The sequence below is a fragment of the Eublepharis macularius genome, chromosome 19, assembly GCF_028583425.1.
Source record: "Eublepharis macularius isolate TG4126 chromosome 19, MPM_Emac_v1.0, whole genome shotgun sequence".
In the NCBI taxonomy this organism is placed as follows: Eukaryota; Metazoa; Chordata; class Lepidosauria; order Squamata; family Eublepharidae; genus Eublepharis; species Eublepharis macularius.
This window is the reverse complement of record NC_072808.1, coordinates 14,654,393-14,668,398: the sequence shown is the minus strand read 5'-3', so window position 1 is coordinate 14,668,398 and position 14,006 is coordinate 14,654,393. Positions and strand designations below refer to the sequence as shown.

Sequence of the window (14,006 nt, the reverse complement as noted above, 5' to 3'; positions counted from 1 at the left end):
CTTGATCTATCTTCATGGAAGGCACATTTAATCGGACACAATTGAAATCCATCAACCTCGTGAAGAAATTTCCACAGGTACAAACAGACACCAAAGATTGAAGTGAGGAGAGAATGAGGCGCGTTTCCCCTCTCAGACTCTCTCAAATCCCTTTCCAGCCCCTCTTCTCTTTCAGAAATCCCTTCCTTCCTCTTTTAAAAAACAATTCCTAAATATTTTGCACAAGCTCCTGTTTATTTTTTTAAACACTATAAGCCCTACTTTGCAGGAGGGTTGTTTATAAGAGCTTCCCCCACAGTCACACATCTGCACACAGTACATTCAAACTCCTCGCCCCTATCCAGCAGCTACATATTTTCCAGCTACTTATTTATGTGCGGACTTTATAAAGGGGGAAGAAAAAAAAATCATAACCTGATTACCCTAATCTGCAATTCCTCACAAGTCCGCCATCTGTCTCTTTATTTAATAGTAAACTGGTTGGCCACAGCGAGGATGACGGAAATTGAAAGTCCACAGCACCCATAGACAAGGTGTCTGGGTACACCCAGACTCCCCACAGATACACAGGAAAACAGATTGCCTGAAGATCAAAAATGTTCCAGAAAGGGCAGAATAGCAGGAGCAGCAGTTAAATGGAAAAGGGGAGGTAGGGTTGGAAAGCCTGTTCAAACCTCTAAGGGCTTAGAAGAAAATAGGAAGGACAGATTCTGGAGGGTGGCGGTCCAAAATTGTCCCCCTTGTGACTCCTGGTAGGCCCCTCCCTACCTCCGGTGTAGGGATAAATCCAAGCGTTAAACTAAACGTGCAGGTTTTTAAGGCTTCACTTGTGCAGACTATTCCATGTGGAACAGCCCCCCCCCCCGCAAGTATTTTGTAAAACAGTTTGAGGGGGGAGACAAGAGCTCTTCTTTCGCTTGTTCTTTGTTCTGAGGCCATTTGCCTCTCCTTTATTTTTATCAGCCATTCCCCACAGCTGCGGCACGGCTGTGGGGAAGCCAAGTTGGGTCTTGGGAACCCACACCCAATTCTTAAAACCTGCATATTTAGTTTGACACTTAGGGCTGGTAACAAACTAAATCTGTACTTTACACTGAGTTTCCCGTTAAGCTTTTCAGAGCTTTCTCATCCACTTCATCTTTGTATTTCACCCTGCTACTTTAACACTTCCTCCAACGTACTTAAAATCCTCGAATTACTACGTGTCGCAAATTCTTTAGCAGAAGCTTACAAAATTAAGACCAAGCACATCGTTGTATCTTAACGGTTGGACACCTATTTATCCTATTACTGACTACCTTTTTAATTGATTGTTTTATGCTCTTTTTTATTATTTATCAGACTTTTGTGTCTATTTCTGACAGTAGATTATCACTACTTTTATGCCAATAAAGGTATTGATTGATTGACTGATGACTGACTGATTGATTGGTTCTTAAAATATACATTTATATCCACATTCCATCTTCTGCATGCATTCCAGTAATCTGAGGTCAAATATCTGTGAAAGTTTTTGCCACAAATAGAATGATTCCCCCTAAAGCATTGCTTGAAAATTAAAAGACGATACTGGGGGCACATCGTTCCCTCTGAGCTCCTTGGAATTCTCTGATACAACTTAAGCTAAAGCTAACACCTAAAGGAGAACTCCAGAAGCGTCGTCATTGCCCGGAAAACACAATTTCCATCCCTTTTAGTCCTTAAGAAGACAAAGCAATTTGTCCAGAAAGACCATTTGTCACAATTTCATTGTGAGCTGCTAGAAAGTCCCCAAGACTGGACAGTGCAAAAATAAAAACAGTACTAATGCGTTATTCGGTAACAAACATCTTATTCCTCTATCATTCACACACTTTTTATACTTTAGTCTGCCTGCACAAGGAAAATCAGAACCAGTAGAAGTATTTGAAAGCCACTAACATGCATGCAGTGGTCAGTCTCCAGAACCAAGGAGACTGGGGGCCAAGCTACAAGTGACACCTGATACAGGTTGGACACTTGTTTGCTTCCCTCAAGTGTTGATGGGGAATGTAGGCGTCCTGGTCTTGCAGCTTGGCTCTCTGGCTGTTGTCCAATGGACTTTTCAACTGTCACTTGTCCAACATTCTGCCAAGCAGCCTACATTTCCCATCAAAACTTGAGGGAAGCTGACAAGTGTCCAACCTGCATCAGGCGTCACTTGTAGTTTGGCCCTTGGATTCAAGTGCCCTCACAACTATAAAAACTGACCTCGGGCCAGTTTCTGCCTAACCTACCTCACAAGGTTCTTGTGAAGATAAAATAGAGGAGGGGAAATCTATGTAAGGTGCCTCTGAGGTCCTTAGAGGAAGAGTCGGACAAAAAATGGAACAGATATAAATCTCATAATTTTCTTGCTCCCTCATCCCGTTTTTCCTCACAAAATCAAAGGGAAGTGACGCATTATTTATTTACTTTATTTATACTTCACTTTCTTTCCCAATGGGGATCCAAAGTGGCTTAGAGGAGGGGTGAATGTTGTAAGCAGCTCACTGGAAATGGAAGTAAATAAAGCATAGATCCTGTCTGGTTTTGTAAGGTATGAGGGATCCAAAAAAGAATGATGAGATTTATCTACACTATTTTTTGCTGCGCACTTCCTCCAAGGAGCTCAGGGAGGTTTACATAGTTGTCTCCTCCATTTTATCCTCACAAGAACCTTGCAAGGTAGGTTAGGCTGAAAGTAAAGGTCACTTTGTCAAGCTCGTACGGCCGAATGGGGGTTTGAACCTGAATCTCCAAGTCTAATCACTACATCACACTGAGGGCCAAGCTACACATGACGAATGACACTTGAACGGCAAGTGGATTGAGTGGAGGGCAAGTGAACAGGGAGAAATACACTTGCTGTTCAAGTGTCATTCGTCACTTGTAGCTTGGCCCTCTGTTGCTTTCTTGCTGGCCATGTATACTGTTTGAATCACACAAAAGCATGGCTGTCATGTTGCCAGAGCATGAATTTCACTGAAAAGCAGATGTGTTACTTTCTCCCTAAGCCTCACTACTCGAGACTGGGAGGTATTTATCACAGAGCAACATGCCAGGAGGAAGAGGAATTGCGGGAAGGACCAGAGATGCCCTCTTCCGTAAAAAGCTTACAGAGTGCAGAATAATTTTGTACTAATTCATTACTTCTTCATTACATTATTACTTCCTTCTAGAAATTTTAATTAGATTTTAATGATTTTATTCATTTTAATACATTGTTGTACTTAATTCTTAGATTTGCTTAAATTTAGAATTAATGCACTTGTTATATCTTACTGTATACGTCGATCCGAATTTTGATCTTGGGTCTTTTTTAATAAAACTGAAGACAGTGAATAGTAGCAACGTTAGTAGTAAGCCAGTGCCAACGGAAGATACAAACTAGACTGCATAATTTTATAGGATAATGCTTCCATATCTACTTATTAGGAATTATTTATATGTATATAACTTTTAATTATTAATGTATATTGGTATCACATTTTAAATCGTTTGTGGGTTTTACATTTTTAAATTGTATTTTAGGGTAGTGTACTTTCTTGTTTCTGTGTTATGCTGGTCTTTGATTGTAATAAACAGATTGATTGATTTATTGTCGAAGGCTTTCATGGCCAGAGAACGTTGGTTGTTGTGGATTTTCCGGGCTGTATAGCCGTGGTCTTCGCATTGTAGTTCCTGACGTTTCGCCAGCAGCTGTGACTGGCATCTTCAGAGGTGTAGCACCAAAGATGCCAGTCACAGCTGCTGGCGAAACGTCAGGAACTACAATGCCAAGACCATGGCTATACAGCCCGGAAAATCCACAACAACCAAGATTGATTGACTGATTGATTGATTGATGACATATGCTGCTGTAACCCACTGCGCAGAATGGAGGGGAGAGAAAATTTTCTATTTCTAATGACTGTTTCATAATGCAAACAACAATTAATGGAAGCCATTGACAATATTGGATTAGGCACATCACAGATGTAATTAATATTTTCAAGTGATTATCTCCAGGAATTGTGAGTGTATACATATATTTTGCAGATTTCTAAAATGGGGTGGAGCTAAAACAAGAAATAAATATAATAATCCAAATGAAAAAAGAACAAGTGCTTTCTCACCCTTACATTTAAACAATGAAGAAGTGCATGCTAGACTGTCTTCATATTTTTGCAAGTATCATTTCTAGGACAAAGAGTTTCAACAAAACACTTTGTAAAGGACATACCATTTAAATCACATTTTTTCCTCTAATCAAATATCTCAGTTAAAGTACTTGTTACTACCAGAGCATAAAATGATTTACTTTTAAAAAAATGTTTACTAAATATAAGCCAAAAGAAACATGCTAATAGCGCAATCCTAAGAAGAGTTACTCCAGTGTAAGCCTGTTGATTTCAATGGGCGAACTCATTTTAGGATTACACTGTAAATCAAATCAAGCTCTATTTTAGAGCATCGGATGATTTTCCAGAAAGTTTTCCAGTTCTAATTTTTTAAGGAAAATCTACATCAGTGGTACAGGACTGCTTGAAACACAACCTTGCTGAGGCAGCTTTGTATACAATGCTGTTTAAGAACAGCCCTGCTGGATTGGAGCAAAGGTTCCTTTAATCCAACATTTTGTTTTCAAGAGTGGACGACCGGATTTGGGGGTGGAGGGCATGAAGGCCCTCCCTTTTGCCCATCCCCAGCATCTGATACTCAAGAGGCGTTCTGCCACTGAACTATCACGATTTTATAGACATTTGGGCAAAGTGAGTCCCCTGTGGCACCAGCCATCTCAGTCACACCAACACAAGCCACCACCCTCCTGCTTACACAATAAGTCCGATGCCAGCATGACAAACTGTCAGAACTGAGTGGGACCTATGGCTCTTCAACACAGATTGCCCTCCACATACTTGCATTTCAGCCAGGAGGTTGATACACGTGAATCGGGCCAGAGATAAGCATTCTTGAAAGGTGCTCTCCAGTTCTGGAGCTTATTAAAGGTATGTTTATTTATTTGTTTGTTCGTGTCCTTTATAGTCTGCCTTTCTCACTGAGAGCCAAGCTACAAGTGACACCTGACACAGGTTGGACACTTGTCAGCTTCCCTCAAGTTTTGATGGGAAATGTAGGCATCCTGGTCTCGCAGCTGTAATGGAGAGCCAAGCTGTAAAACCAGGATGCCTACATTTCCCGTCAAAACTTGAGGTAAGCTGACAAGTGTCCAACCTGTGTCAGGCGTCACTTGTAGCTTGGCTCTGAGACTCAAGGCAGATTACACAGTGTGAGATTAGTACAGTCGATATCAGGAACATTTCTACAAACAATGCCATAGGGTAAATCGATACAAGTTCACAAAGACACAGCATTAGTCAGAATCCAATGCAACATAGCGGTGAGGTCTCTGGTTCCTAACTCATTAGTGGATCATCTGAGATCCCCTCCCTACAATACAGCCCTTCTATCTAAGTAAAAAGCCTTTTTGAATAATTCGGTTTTGCATCGTTTGCGGAATGCCAGGAGAGTGGGGGCTTCTCCTGACCTCCTCAGGCAGGCCGTTCCACAGGGTGGGGGCCACCACAGTGAAAGTCCGTGTACGGGCTGCTGTCGATTTCACCGATGTGCAGGGCGGTACCTGGAGGAGACCCTGTTTGGAAAAGTGAAGCTGCTGTGGAGGAACGTGGGGAGGAAGGTAGTCCCGTAGGTATGCCGGGCCAAGCCCGTGAAGAGTTTTGTAAGTGATAACCAATACCTTGAGCTCAGCATGGTAACTAATGGGCAGCCAATGGAGTGACTGCAGGACAAGAGTGATGTTCATGCTCCTGCTCGCTTCTGATAACAGTTGAGCTGCAGCGTTTTGCACCAACTGGAGTTGGAGCTTTTCCTGGGATCCATCTGAGCCCTTTCTATTTGGACAGGCATTTTGTGGTGACTGGCAAGGTTTTTGTTTTTCTCTCTACTGTAGGCTAAGTTTCTTTTCTGCAAGCACGGTTGCTAAGAGACTGAACTAAGAATCAGGACGTTTCTGGTTCCACTCTCGGTTCTGGCATGAAATTGCTTGGTCGCTTCAGGCAAGCTACCTTCCCCCATCTGCAATATGGGGATACTATTGACCTACTTTTGGGGGGCACTGTAGGATTACAGTCCCACAATGTATATACTTTGAACGTGCTATATAAATTCTTAATATTGGCATCCACAAAGTTTTTTTTAAAAAAACTTTCTTCTAGATATTATTTTAATATACCATTTTAATTTCTAAAAACTATTTTGATGCTGTGAATATTGCAAGATGGTGCCTGTGGATAGCGCTATAGAGCGAGCTTTGCCCAGCTCCCTCCTCACTGCAGCCTTATCCTTCACAGCTAATCCCTTACACAGTCTGTCAAAATTTGCCCGTCCTTCCTCTTGCACCAATTGAAAAGGGGGCAGGATCCACCTCCATGTAGAAATATTTATTTTTCTTTCTATTGCAAACACTCGTGAAATAAATGGGAAAATTTAAAAAAAAAACTCAGGGTAATCTAAAAGGAGTCAGGCTTGCTGAACGGAAGCAATTATTCATCGGAGAAGGGACACCCAGGGACGTTCAAGATGTTTTGGTACCCAAGGCAGAAAATGCAAATGGCACCTACTAATTAAAACACAGGCATGGCAATGCTCTTAAACAGCGAGACTTGTACAGGAGAATGTTCGAGTGGATTCTGCCGAGTGGTTCGGAACATTCTGTCCGCCATTCTACTATACATAACACATCCAGAAACTGCCATCTATAACCCGACGCCTGCTCTTGTCTCCAGGTACTGCCGCCTCGGAGGACAACACTTAAAATCTAGTCCTAAAATACTGCTTGCTTCCATACAAGCTTCATTCAAGCTGTTGTACTGCAGACCTGCTTTGGGTACCTCCACCGTCGAATTGGGGATACAGTGGCAACCAGAAGCAGGGACTTTTCTGTGGTGGTGCAGTCTTTGGAATATTCTCCTCAGCCATGTTGAAACCAATATTCCAGTCTGGCACTAGGGGGTGCTGTGCTATATGGAGCTGATCAACAGCCTATAGCCGACAATCAATACTGCCTTACGGTATGGCCAGAGGCTTGTTTTAATGTTTTTATTGTTTGCCTCTTTGGGGACTCTAAGTTGGATAGAAAGGTGCCTTAGAGAGGTTTTAAATAAATAAAAAGGTACACCCAGGTAGTCTATCCTCCTGCTTTAAATCAGAGTCTCTCTACACGAGAGACGCCTCAGGGCATGTTCGTCAAGTGTAGGGAGATGCAATGTTAGGTGGGAAGAGTAGTTTAAAAAGACAAAGCCAGCTGAGATCACTCATCAAAGGATTGTTGGTCGAGGGATTCCCTTTCAAAGGTTGCTAAAAACATTTTAAAACTCACCCAGGCCTCCTGATTCTTATTTTATAATTCTTTTTATCAGACGATTTTTTAAAAAATTACTCTGCTTTAATCGCTTCATGATTTTTTAAATATACCCTGTAAATCACCTTTGCGGCCTGGATTAAGTGGCAAGGACGAGTAGAACTGTTTTAGCAAATAAAAGAAGTTAATATATACTCAACCTGACTTATTCTGCTTCCACCCAACAAGGGATGGTCAAAGGTTTCTACAACGAACAAGAAATCAGCAGAGTAAACCTATGAGAAGGCTGAAATCCTAAACAGTCACTCAAGTCTGAGGCAGCTGAAATCACTTTTTTTAGTGGAGTAACTCTGCAAATAATTGCAGGGTAAGATGGCCAGGAGACAGTATTGCTTATTATCTTAACATTCTCAGTGGCCAATTAGCATATATTTTAAAAGCCTTCATACTAAATTTCTAACAGAATCTGGGCTCATTAATATTTGCAGCGGGAAGAAGGGGGGGATTTATCCTTGGCATTTGCCTTTTTGCTCATTAACACAGGAGACGGTGCATGCAAAATCTTTGTTAAGGTTTTTCAGTGTCTCAAATAAGACCAAGTTGACAGAATTTGATAAGGACTCTTTCCTTGTGAACTAACACAGATTTTGTGAGACATTTTCCAGGACCCTGGCTTCAAACAAATTCCATCTGCTGTTAAAAGAACAGGTTTATCTTTAAGGTCTGGGCTAACAACTCTGACTCATTTTTTTAAAAGTTTATAACAATCATAAATTTGTAGGACGTGAAGAGAACTGGATTGTTGGCTATTCACCCCCGAAGGATTTTTTTAAGTCTAGAGCTTAACTTAGCATGGATTGCTAAATTTAAATCCCACCTCAGCCGTAGAATTCATGTGGGCGGGTTGGGAAAATGACTCTAGAAGCCTTCCTTCGCAGCTAATTTTCTTAAAAGGCCAGTTTGAGAGGTGAATAACAGAGGGCAGTCTGTTAACGCCGCCCTCACCCTCCTAAAACGGCCTGTCAGTAAATTTTGTGGCACCATTTTCTCCTCTTTTATTTTGCTCTACGAAGGTCAAGCAGCACTCCTCACCCCTAGCCAAATTCAGCCTACAGGCCTTTGCCGACCTCGACGCTAAGGCCTCGAACACAATTACAAAAATTTCCTGACCATACTGAAAGAACAGGCAGCATTTTGAAATATTTCAACATATTTTGGCATCTCTGTGACAGGCTGCAATTAGAAAACTGAGTTATCCAGGACTATTCAGACGGCATCTATATGCAGGTCGCTTTTGTTTTTGGATAAACTTGCAAGGAATTCAGAGAAACAAAGTGAGCAGAAAATATTAAAGATGAGCTTAAAATCTAACAACTAGCCTCATCTCCGTTTGTGGAACTGCCATGTTCTCAGGCTTCCTTTCAAAATCTTAACAAAGCAATTTTGCTGAAGTTTTGACAATATGTAAAATGAACTGACTCAACTTAATTTTTCAAATGACAATACTTCAATACAGGAGCATTCCCTAAAATATATTTAATATCTAAAAACTGATGATTAAAAATATCTTTAATTGCAGAAAATGTGAGGCAATCTTTAAAGTTTCAGATAGGAGATCCAGGTTCAAATCTCCGCTCAGCTTGCTGAGTGACCTTGAGCCAGTTACTGCGTCTTGCCCTAACCTACCTCACAGGGCTGTTGTGAGGATAAAAAAGGCAATGGAGGACGACCATATATGCCACCCAAAATTCCTTGGAGGAAGGGAGGAATTAAAATGTATAAGATCCATTTGGGTGCCATGGTGCCCACCAAAATGTTTACTGGCAACTTCTTGCTTCTCTACCAAAACTCTTGCCCAAAGGAAGGAGCCAGTCCGAAACCCCCAAGGTTTTGTGACTGGACCCAGCTCCCACAGCAGCCATTTTGTTGTGGCGACCACTACCTGTTCTCAACATTTCGAAAGTATCCACAAGTTCAACAAGGTTAAGGACCACTAAATTAGGCAGACTGAATTAGTAGGCAGCCTTAATGTTTTTTTGAAAGGAAAAGATTCAAAAAGCAGGAGCCAAGAAGCGTTCTTAGCCAAGTCCCAGTGTATCAATCTCAGAAGAAGTTTAAAAACGTAATTTAAAAAACTATTGCTCCAAGTTTTTAGCCACAGCCATCGTAATACAGGAAGAAGGGGCATCGGATAACAAATACATACAGCCCATTCATTAACACACGCCTGTTTAGAGATATCATATCACTTCAGCCCATCCTTAGTAAAGTCATCAATTGTCCATTGAGATTAGGTCTTTATCTTTCTCCCAGTTTACAAGTCAAAGAAACAGAGACCCAAGAAAGGGAGAAAAATTCCACACAGTCCATAGACTGGGCTCACACAAGCTACTTAAGTCTCATTTTTGCCCCAGAGTTAGCATTGTGGTAAGGAAAGTAACCCATAAAGCTGCCTGATACTGAGACAGATCCTTGGTCTATCAAAGTTAGTATTGCCTACTCTGACTGGCAGAAGTTCTCCAGGGTCTCAGGCATACGTCCTTAACATCACCTAATACCTGATCCTTTTAGTTGGAGATGCCAGGAACGGAACCTGGAACCTTCTATGTGCAAAGCAGGTGCTCTACCGCTGAGCCACAGCTCCCTCCCACATTTACAAGAGCAGTCTACGCATGGTGTAATACCAATCCTGTTATTATTGCATCTGATTCTGGCATTCAAAATTAATTCCTGACAAATTCTGACTCAAATTAAGTCCTGGAACAACCCCAAGACCCCTCTACTCCCGATCCTTCGTTACTCTCTCTGCACGTACGAAAAGAGAACCCTATTCAGAGGTTGAGGGCACCCAAGTGTTTTGTTGCTTAATGCCATCATCTGCTTATGTACAGATACTTTTTAGACTAAAGGGGACATCTGAAAATGAGCAAGGATGTATGCTCAAACTAGTTTTAACACAGTTTAGACAGTTAACTCTTTTTACTTCCCTATCATACTCACTAACAGAGGAGTTAAAAAGGGATAAAAGGAGAGTGAGAATTCAAATGCACCTTACAGATTAAAGCATGTGGTAGTTGCTGCAACCCTTTTTTCCACCCCCATGTTGTCTCTCCTGCTATTGATTCACAGTGCAATCCTACGCAAAGTTACTCCACCGATTGCCACGACTGAAATAACTCTACATAACATCGCACTGTTTAGCCACAAGCTCCTTCAGGCAGTGGCACGCGTTTTCTTTTCGCTCACAGCATGCTGCGCACCAACAGGGCCGCAAACATGATTTCATAGCTATTTCGGAGTCACCAACTCAGAGTGGGCAATACCGAGGCGGATGACTAGTCAGAATGGGCAACACCGAGCCAGATGGCAGGTTCCAATGTGCGCAGCACATGGTTTCATACATGTGGCCTATAGGATTCATTCACAACAGCATAGATTTTGTCCCAGAGATGCACAAGGGATTGAAAGGGGGGGTAGGAAAGCACCCCTGAACATGTTAGAAGCCTGCTGTGAGCCCAGGAAATATGCCAGAGCATGGAACACAGAAGACACTGGGGAAGGGGTCTTTTCTCCCCTTAATGACCCCAGGAAATATGCTAAGATCTGAAACGCATAAGACATTAAGGAAGGGGTCTTTTATACCCCCCTCCCCATTGTGACCCTAGGAAATATGTCAACAGGAGACATTGGGGAAGGGGTCCTTTCTTCCCTTAGTGACCCCAGGAAATATGCTAAGATCTGAAACACATAAGACATTGGGGAAGGGGTCTTTTATACCCCCCTCCCCATTGTGACCCTAGGAAATATGTCAACAGGAGACATTGGGGAAGGGGTCCTTTCTTCCCTTAGTGACCCCAGGAAATATGCTAAGATCTGAAACACATAAGACATTGGGGAAGGGGTCTTTCATCCCCCCTCCCCATTGTGACCCCAGGAAATATGTCAAGGTCTGAAATAGGAGACATTGGGGAAGGGGTCCTTTCTTCTCTTAGTGACCCCAGGAAATATGCCGAGGTCTGAAACACGTAAGACATTGGGGAAGGGGTCTTTTATTCCCCCCCCTTCTCCACTGTGACCCCAGGAAATATGCCAAGGTCTAAAACACGTAAGACATTGGGGAAGGGGTCTTTTATCTCCCCCTCTCCACTGTGACCCCAGGAAATATGTCAAGGTCTGAATCACAAGGCATTAGGGAAGGGGTCCTTTCTCCCCTTATTGACCTCAGGAAATATGCTAAGGTCTGAAACACATGAGACATTGAGGAAGGGGTCTTTTACACACACACCCCTCAAACTGTATGTTTCCCCAGCAATATATTTTAGGAATAAAAAGGCAGGTTGTGAACTTTCCTTACCCTCCCCCTCATCCAGGGCCCCTGGATGGCTCAAGCCCCCTGACACCCCCCTCCCATTAACCAGATGCAATTCAGTCCCGCCCCCCCCAATTTCTATTAGACCCCTCCCATCATTCCCTGCTGATCATTGTTCTTCCTCCCCGCCCCCCCTCAAAAACATCAGGGGAGGGGTCTGCCTTTCACCCCCCCCCCCACCCTTCCTCTAGGCCGCCCCCGATTCGGATCTCACCCCCCCACTGTGCACCGCCTGAGTTACGACTCCGGCTCCTGCTCCCGCCGCTGCTGCTGCCTGCGGGCCCCAGCCGCCGCCTGCTGTGAGGAGAGGGTCGGGCCGGGCCATTCTAGCAAAGAGGGGGAGACGGTGCTTGGTTCCTCCCAAGCTAACCGTACTGTCAGCCGCAGAAACGTTTCCCGTGCTTGTTTTCTAACTGTTAAAATTTCAGAACGCCTCCTCCTCTGTGCCCATTTTAGGAAAGGGTTCTCAGAGATGAACGAAAGGAAAGAAAAGGGATACTCTCCCCCCGCTTGTGAGAATGGTTCAGCTCAAGGTGACGCGGCGCCGTCTGGGAAATGTAGTTCCGAATGGGCTGGATGGGCAAGGGAGCACGTGGCTTCGGAGGGAAGGGGGGAGAACAGGGGAATGGACGGGAAGAAAGACAGGAGGGGCTGGGGAGTGATGCGCGGAGGGGTTAATGGCTGGGTAGACTAACCAAGTTGGATTGGTTGGGTTCAAACGTGGAGACAAGCGCAACTCGTAGGGCTGCCAACTCCAGGTTGGGAAATTCCTGGAGATTTGGAGATGGAGCCTGGGGAAAGGGAGTTTGGGAAGAGAGCTCAGTGGGGTATCATGTTATTGAGGCTACCCTCCAAAGCATCCATTTCCTCCAGGGGAACTGATCTCATTTATCTGGAGATCAAGTGTAATTCCGGGAGATCTCCCGGACCCACCTGGAGGATGGCAACCTTCAAAGAATCGGACGCAGGACTGAAGAAAGGAATCGGTTGAGAACAAATGAAAAATGCGGTTCAGGGCAAGAGCGAGGTGTGCTTAATTTGAGTGCCTGAAGGCAGAGCTGAGTTTGTTGCCAGGACAGAGCTTTGGAAAATATTTGGAAGAGTGCCTCTGAGCATGTGCGGAATGTTTAGAATGGGGTTGGAAGACAAGAGAGAGAGACAGATATAGCTGGAGCTGAATTTGAATACTTGAAAGCACAGCTCTTTTTGTTTCTAAGATCAAGGTTTGTAAAATTAAAGTAGTACCTCCAGACATGTGCAAAAGGCCATGTGTTTGCCCATCCATGGGCAGCCATCTGGTTTGAGAGGCCTTCAGCTCTGGCTCAATCTCACAGTCTAGTTTCTGGACAAATTCAGATTTCAAGCAGAGAGTTGTGGTTATTGAGGGAAAAAAGCTGAGCCTAATCTCTGCCAGGATTTACCTGTAACCCATTTTAAGTGACAGGTGCCTTCTTGAAACATGCAGCCAGTGGACAGACAGCTGTGGTCAAATGGCTGAAAATGAACAAATTGAAATTGACTCGGACGAGATGGACATGATTTTCGTTGGGAAGGCAGAGATCTTGAAGGATGTTGCGTCCCCCACTTTGGATGGAGTTCATCTGACCCTTGCAGACTCAATAAAGAGCCTAAGGGTTATACTGGATCCAGCACTACTATCAGAAAAGCAAGTTAAGGCAGCTGCAAAAAATACTTTTTACAACCTCACTCTAGCTTCGGGTGGCTTCCTACCTTGACACGGCCGATTTGGCCTCCTGAATCCATGCTATTGATAACATCGAGACTTGACTATTGTAATGTAGTATACATAGGTCTCCCGTCTAAGTCAACTCGGAGAATGCTGCAGCTCGGTTGTTATTGGGAGCGAGAAGAAGCGTGAATATTACTCCCATTCTGCAGTCACTGTATTGGCTACCCATCACATACAAAGCTCTTCATGGCCTTGGCCCAGCATACCTACAGGACAGCTTTTCTCCCTATGTTCCTCCACGGCAGCTTTGGTCATCTAAACAGGGTGTCCTCCAGGTACCACCCTGCACATGGGCGAAACCAAGAGCTTGCCCATACATGTACATTCTCTGTGGTGGCCCCTGTCCTATGGAACGGCCTCCCTGAGAAGGTCAGGAGGAGAGCCCCCATTCTCCTGGCTTGCCACAAACATTGCAAAACTGAATTATTCAAAAGGGCTTTTTTACTCAGATATGAGGCTGTACCGTAGGGAGGTGGTCTCTAAGAGATGCTTCCCTAAAGAGACAGGGACCATAGACGTCACTACTT

The 14,006-nt window shown here is 43.7% G+C and overlaps 1 protein-coding gene across 1 annotated transcript in view; it reads right to left on the bottom strand.

The window, feature by feature from the left end:
* UBA1 (ubiquitin like modifier activating enzyme 1) overlaps window positions 1-12,018 on the bottom strand; it is a 45,382-nt gene extending 33,364 nt beyond the window's left edge. Inside the window, exon 1 of the mRNA XM_055003403.1 lies at window positions 11,944-12,018. The gene's annotated coding sequence lies outside the window, so the exon portion shown is untranslated. The remainder of the gene's footprint in view (window positions 1-11,943) is intronic.
* Between the last annotated feature and the right edge of the window lie 1,988 nt (window positions 12,019-14,006).